Raw genomic sequence first — 7,563 nt, 5'->3', positions numbered from 1 at the left:
GCCCTACCTACAGCACAACAGCACTGGGCATCCGGGCTTTCCCAGACACGGAACATCTCATGGCCCTCGGCCTCGGCAGAGCCTCTTTCCGAAAAGGCAAACGTCCGGCTCCTTCTCCCACAGGGAAGGGCCCAGCCCTGAAAGCTCTTGCTGCTCTTCCCCTTCCCTTGGCGCCCTATCTACAGGCACAACAGCACTGGGGATCCATGCTTTCCCAGACACGGAACATCTCATGGCCCTCGGTCTCGGCAGAGCCTCTTTCCGAAAAGGCAAACGTCCGGCTCCTTCTCCCACAGGGAAGGGCCCAGCCCTGAAAGCTCTTGCTGCTCTTCCCCTTCCCTTGGGGCCCTATCTACAGGCACAACAGCACTGGGCATCCGGCCTTTCCCAGACACGGAACATCTCATGGCCCTCGGCCTCGGCAGAGCCTCTTTCCGAAAAGGCAAACGTCCGGCTCCTTCTCCCACAGGGAAGGGCCCAGCCCTGAAAGCTCTTGCTGCTCTTCCCCTTCCCAAGGCGCCCTATCTACAGGCACAACAGCACTGGGCATCCGGGCTTTCCCAGACAAGGAACATCTCATGGCCCTCGGCCTCGGCAGAGCCTCTTTCCGAAAAGGCAAACGTCCGGCTCCTTCTCCCACAGGGAAGGGCCCAGCCCTGAAAGCTCTTGCTGCTCTTCCCCTTCCCAAGGCGCCCTACCTACAGGCACAACAGCACTGGGGATGCGGGCTTTCCCAGACACGGAACATCTCATGGCCCTCGGCCTCGGCAGAGCCTCTTTCCGAAAAGGCAAACGTCCGGCTCCTTCTCCCACAGGGAAGGGCCCAGCCCTGAAAGCTCTTGCTGCTCTTCCCCTTCCCTTGGCGCCCTACCTACAGGCACAACAGCACTGGGCATCCGGGCTTTCCCAGAGACGGAACATCTCATGGCCCTCGGCCTCGGCAGAGCCTCTTTCCGAAAAGGCAAACGTCCAGCTCCTTCTCCCACAGGGAAGGGCCCAGCCCTGAAAGCTCTTGCTGCTCTTCCCCTTCCCAAGGCGCCCTACCTACAGGCACAACAGCACTGGGCATCCGGCCTTTCCCAGACACGGAACATCTCATGGCCCTCGGCCTCGGCAGAGCCTCTTTCCGAAAAGGCAAACGTCCGGCTCCTTCTCCCACAGGGAAGGGCCCAGCCCTGAAAGCTCTTGCTGCTCTTCCCCTTCCCAAGGCGCCCTACCTACAGCACAACAGCACTGGGCATCCGGGCTTTCCCAGACACGGAACATCTCATGGCCCTCAGCCTCGGCAGAGCCTCTTTCCGAAAAGGCAAACGTCCGGCTCCTTCTCCCACAGGGAAGGGCCCAGCCCTGAAAGCTCTTGCTGCTCTTCCCCTTCCCTTGGCGCCCTACCTACAGGCACAACAGCACTGGGCATCCGGGCTTTCCCAGAGACGGAACATCTCATGGCCCTCGGCCTCGGCAGAGCCTCTTTCCGAAAAGGCAAACGTCCGGCTCCTTCTCCCACAGGGAAGGGCCCAGCCCTGAAAGCTCTTGCTGCTCTTCCCCTTCCCAAGGCGCCCTATCTACAGGCACAACAGCACTGGGGATCCATGCTTTCCCAGACACGGAACATCTCATGGCCCTCGGCCTCGGCAGAGCCTCTTTCCGAAAAGGCAAACGTCCGGCTCCTTCTCCCACAGGGAAGGGCCCAGCCCTGAAAGCTCTTGCTGCTCTTCCCCTTCCCAAGGCGCCCTATCTACAGGCACAACAGCACTGGGCATCCGGGCTTTCCCAGAGACGGAACATCTCATGGCCCTCGGCCTCGGCAGAGCCTCTTTCCGAAAAGGCAAACGTCCGGCTCCTTCTCCCACAGGGAAGGGCCCAGCCCTGAAAGCTCTTGCTGCTCTTCCCCTTCCCTTGGCGCCCTATCTACAGGCACAACAGCACTGGGCATCCGGGCTTTCCCAGACACGGAACATCTCATGGCCCTCGGCCTCGGAAGAGCCTCTTTCCGAAAAGGCAAACGTCCAGCTCCTTCTCCCACAGGGAAGGGCCCAGCCCTGAAAGCTCTTGCTGCTCTTCCCCTTCCCTTGGCGCCCTATCTACAGGCACAACAGCACTGGGCATCCGGGCTTTCCCAGACACGGAACATCTCATGGCCCTCGGCCTCGGCAGAGCCTCTTTCCGAAAAGGCAAACGTCCGGCTCCTTCTCCCACAGGGAAGGGCCCAGCCCTGAAAGCTCTTGCTGCTCTTCCCCTTCCCAAGGCGCCCTACCTACAGGCACAACAGCACTGGGCATCCGGGCTTTCCCAGACACGGAACATCTCATGGCCCTCGGCCTCGGCAGAGCCTCTTTCCGAAAAGGCAAACGTCCGGCTCCTTCTCCCACAGGGAAGGGCCCAGCCCTGAAAGCTCTTGCTGCTCTTCCCCTTCCCTTGCCGCCCTACCTACAGGCACAACAGCACTGGGCATCCGGCCTTTCCCAGACACGGAACATCTCATGGCCCTCGGCCTCGGCAGAGACTCTTTCCGAAAAGGCAAACGTCCGGCTCCTTCTCCCACAGGGAAGGGCCCAGCCCTGAAAGCTCTTGCTGCTCTTCCCCTTCCCAAGGCGCCCTATCTACAGGCACAACAGCACTGGGCATCCGGGCTTTCCCAGACACGGAACATCTCATGGCCCTCGGCCTCGGCAGAGCCTCTTTCCGAAAAGGCAAACGTCCGGCTCCTTCTCCCACAGGGAAGGGCCCAGCCCTGAAAGCTCTTGCGGCTCTTCCCCTTCCCTTGGCGCCCTATCTACAGGCACAACAGCACTGGCCATCCGGACTTTCCCAGAGACGGAACATCTCATGGCCCTCGGCCTCGGCAGAGCCTCTTTCCGAAAAGGCAAACGTCCGGCTCCTTCTCCCACAGGGAAGGGCCCAGCCCTGAAAGCTCTTGCTGCTCTTCCCCTTCCCTTGGCGCCCTACCTACAGGCACAACAGCACTGGGGATGCGGGCTTTCCCAGACACGGAACATCTCATGGCCCTCGGCCTCGGCAGAGCCTCTTTCCGAAAAGGCAAACGTCCGGCTCCTTCTCCCACAGGGAAGGGCCCAGCCCTGAAAGCTCTTGCTGCTCTTCCCCTTCCCTTGGGGCCCTACCTACAGGCACAACAGCACTGGGGATGCGGGCTTTCCCAGAGACGGAACATCTCATGGCCCTCGGCCTCGGCAGAGCCTCTTTCCGAAAAGGCAAACGTCCGGCTCCTTCTCCCACAGGGAAGGGCCCAGCCCTGAAAGCTCTTGCTGCTCTTCCCCTTCCCTTGGCGCCCTACCTACAGGCACAACAGCACTGGGGATGCGGGCTTTCCCAGAGACGGAACATCTCATGGCCCTCGGCCTCGGCAGAGCCTCTTTCCGAAAAGGCAAACGTCCGGCTCCTTCTCCCACAGGGAAGGGCCCAGCCCTGAAAGCTCTTGCTGCTCTTCCCCTTCCCTTGGCGCCCTATCTACAGGCACAACAGCACTGGGGATCCATGCTTTCCCAGACACGGAACATCTCATGGCCCTCGGTCTCGGCAGAGCCTCTTTCCGAAAAGGCAAACGTCCGGCTCCTTCTCCCACAGGGAAGGGCCCAGCCCTGAAAGCTCTTGCTGCTCTTCCCCTTCCCTTGGGGCCCTACCTACAGGCACAACAGCACTGGGCATCCGGGCTTTCCCAGAGACGGAACATCTCATGGCCCTCGGCCTCGGCAGAGCCTCTTTCCGAAAAGGCAAACGTCCGGCTCCTTCTCCCACAGGGAAGGGCCCAGCCCTGAAAGCTCTTGCTGCTCTTCCCCTTCCCTTGCCGCCCTACCTACAGGCACAACAGCACTGGGCATCCGGGCTTTCCCAGACACGGAACATCTCATGGCCCTCGGCCTCGGCAGAGCCTCTTTCCGAAAAGGCAAACGTCCGGCTCCTTCTCCCACAGGGAAGGGCCCAGCCCTGAAAGCTCTTGCTGCTCTTCCCCTTCCCAAGGCGCCCTACCTACAGGCACAACAGCACTGGGGATGCGGGCTTTCCCAGACACGGAACATCTCATGGCCCTCGGCCTCGGCAGAGCCTCTTTCCGAAAAGGCAAACGTCCGGCTCCTTCTCCCACAGGGAAGGGCCCAGCCCTGAAAGCTCTTGCTGCTCTTCCCCTTCCCAAGGCGCCCTACCTACAGGCACAACAGCACTGGGGATGCGGGCTTTCCCAGACACGGAACATCTCATGGCCCTCGGCCTCGGCAGAGCCTCTTTCCGAAAAGGCAAACGTCCGGCTCCTTCTCCCACAGGGAAGGGCCCAGCCCTGAAAGCTCTTGCTGCTCTTCCCCTTCCCTTGGTGCCCTACCTACAGGCACAACAGCACTGGGGATGCGGGCTTTCCCAGACACGGAACATCTCATGGCCCTCGGCCTCGGCAGAGCCTCTTTCCGAAAAGGCAAACGTCCGGCTCCTTCTCCCACAGGGAAGGGCCCAGCCCTGAAAGCTCTTGCTGCTCTTCCCCTTCCCAAGGCGCCCTACCTACAGGCACAACAGCACTGGGGATGCGGGCTTTCCCAGAGACGGAACATCTCATGGCCCTCGGCCTCGGCAGAGCCTCTTTCCGAAAAGGCAAACGTCCGGCTCCTTCTCCCACAGGGAAGGGCCCAGCCCTGAAAGCTCTTGCTGCTCTTCCCCTTCCCTTGGCGCCCTATCTACAGGCACAACAGCACTGGGGATCCATGCTTTCCCAGACACGGAACATCTCATGGCCCTCGGTCTCGGCAGAGCCTCTTTCCGAAAAGGCAAACGTCCGGCTCCTTCTCCCACAGGGAAGGGCCCAGCCCTGAAAGCTCTTGCTGCTCTTCCCCTTCCCTTGGCGCCCTACCTACAGGCACAACAGCACTGGGCATCCGGGCTTTCCCAGAGACGGAACATCTCATGGCCCTCGGCCTCGGCAGAGCCTCTTTCCGAAAAGGCAAACGTCCGGCTCCTTCTCCCACAGGGAAGGGCCCAGCCCTGAAAGCTCTTGCTGCTCTTCCCCTTCCCTTGCCGCCCTACCTACAGGCACAACAGCACTGGGCATCCGGGCTTTCCCAGACACGGAACATCTCATGGCCCTCGGCCTCGGCAGAGCCTCTTTCCGAAAAGGCAAACGTCCGGCTCCTTCTCCCACAGGGAAGGGCCCAGCCCTGAAAGCTCTTGCTGCTCTTCCCCTTCCCAAGGCGCCCTACCTACAGGCACAACAGCACTGGGGATGCGGGCTTTCCCAGACACGGAACATCTCATGGCCCTCGGCCTCGGCAGAGCCTCTTTCTGAAAAGGCAAACGTCCGGCTCCTTCTCCCACAGGGAAGGGCCCAGCCCTGAAAGCTCTTGCTGCTCTTCCCCTTCCCTTGGCGCCCTACCTACAGGCACAACAGCACTGGGCATCCGGGCTTTCCCAGACACGGAACATCTCATGGCCCTCGGTCTCGGCAGAGCCTCTTTCCGAAAAGGCAAACGTCCAGCTCCTTCTCCCACAGGGAAGGGCCCAGCCCTGAAAGCTCTTGCTGCTCTTCCCCTTCCCAAGGCGCCCTACCTACAGGCACAACAGCACTGGGCATCCGGGCTTTCCCAGAGACGGAACATCTCATGGCCCTCGGCCTCGGCAGAGCCTCTTTCCGAAAAGGCAAACGTCCGGCTCCTTCTCCCACAGGGAAGGGCCCAGCCCTGAAAGCTCTTGCTGCTCTTCCCCTTCCCAAGGCGCCCTACCTACAGCACAACAGCACTGGGCATCCGGGCTTTCCCAGAGACGGAACATCTCATGGCCCTCGGCCTCGGCAGAGCCTCTTTCCGAAAAGGCAAACGTCCGGCTCCTTCTCCCACAGGGAAGGGCCCAGCCCTGAAAGCTCTTGCTGCTCTTCCCCTTCCCTTGCCGCCCTACCTACAGGCACAACAGCACTGGGCATCCGGGCTTTCCCAGACACGGAACATCTCATGGCCCTCGGCCTCGGCAGAGCCTCTTTCCGAAAAGGCAAACGTCCGGCTCCTTCTCCCACAGGGAAGGGCCCAGCCCTGAAAGCTCTTGCTGCTCTTCCCCTTCCCTTGGCGCCCTACCTACAGGCACAACAGCACTGGGCATCCGGCCTTTCCCAGACACGGAACATCTCATGGCCCTCGTCCTCGGCAGAGCCTCTTTCCGAAAAGGCAAACGTCCGGCTCCTTCTCCCACAGGGAAGGGCCCAGCCCTGAAAGCTCTTGCTGCTCTTCCCCTTCCCTTGGCGCCCTATCTACAGGCACAACAGCACTGGGCATCCGGGCTTTCCCAGACACGGAACATCTCATGGCCCTCGGCCTCGGCAGAGCCTCTTTCCGAAAAGGCAAACGTCCGGCTCCTTCTCCCACAGGGAAGGGCCCAGCCCTGAAAGCTCTTGCTGCTCTTCCCCTTCCCTTGGCGCCCTATCTACAGGCACAACAGCACTGGGCATCCGGGCTTTCCCAGACACGGAACATCTCATGGCCCTCGGCCTCGGCAGAGCCTCTTTCCGAAAAGGCAAACGTCCGGCTCCTTCTCCCACAGGGAAGGGCCCAGCCCTGAAAGCTCTTGCGGCTCTTCCCCTTCCCTTGGCGCCCTATCTACAGGCACAACAGCACTGGCCATCCGGGCTTTCCCAGAGACGGAACATCTCATGGCCCTCGGCCTCGGCAGAGCCTCTTTCCGAAAAGGCAAACGTCCGGCTCCTTCTCCCACAGGGAAGGGCCCAGCCCTGAAAGCTCTTGCTGCTCTTCCCCTTCCCAAGGCGCCCTACCTACAGGCACAACAGCACTGGGCATCCGGGCTTTCCCAGACACGGAACATCTCATGGCCCTCGGCCTCGGCAGAGCCTCTTTCCGAAAAGGCAAACGTCCGGCTCCTTCTCCCACAGGGAAGGGCCCAGCCCTGAAAGCTCTTGCTGCTCTTCCCCTTCCCTTGGTGCCCTACCTACAGGCACAACAGCACTGGGGATGCGGGCTTTCCCAGAGACGGAACATCTCATGGCCCTCGGCCTCGGCAGAGCCTCTTTCCGAAAAGGCAAACGTCCGGCTCCTTCTCCCACAGGGAAGGGCCCAGCCCTGAAAGCTCTTGCTGCTCTTCCCCTTCCCAAGGCGCCCTACCTACAGCACAACAGCACTGGGCATCCGGGCTTTCCCAGACACGGAACATCTCATGGCCCTCGGCCTCGGCAGAGCCTCTTTCCGAAAAGGCAAACGTCCGGCTCCTTCTCCCACAGGGAAGGGCCCAGCCCTGAAAGCTCTTGCTGCTCTTCCCCTTCCCTTGGCGCCCTATCTACAGGCACAACAGCACTGGGGATCCATGCTTTCCCAGACACGGAACATCTCATGGCCCTCGGTCTCGGCAGAGCCTCTTTCCGAAAAGGCAAACGTCCGGCTCCTTCTCCCACAGGGAAGGGCCCAGCCCTGAAAGCTCTTGCTGCTCTTCCCCTTCCCTTGGCGCCCTACCTACAGGCACAACAGCACTGGGCATCCGGGCTTTCCCAGAGACGGAACATCTCATGGCCCTCGGCCTCGGCAGAGCCTCTTTCCGAAAAGGCAAACGTCCGGCTCCTTCTCCCACAGGGAA

This window comes from Haliaeetus albicilla, unplaced genomic scaffold (assembly GCF_947461875.1).
Source record: "Haliaeetus albicilla unplaced genomic scaffold, bHalAlb1.1 scaffold_99, whole genome shotgun sequence".
NCBI classification, from domain to species: Eukaryota; Metazoa; Chordata; class Aves; order Accipitriformes; family Accipitridae; genus Haliaeetus; species Haliaeetus albicilla.
The sequence above is the reverse complement of the archived record's forward strand: the minus strand, read 5'-3'. Positions refer to the sequence as shown.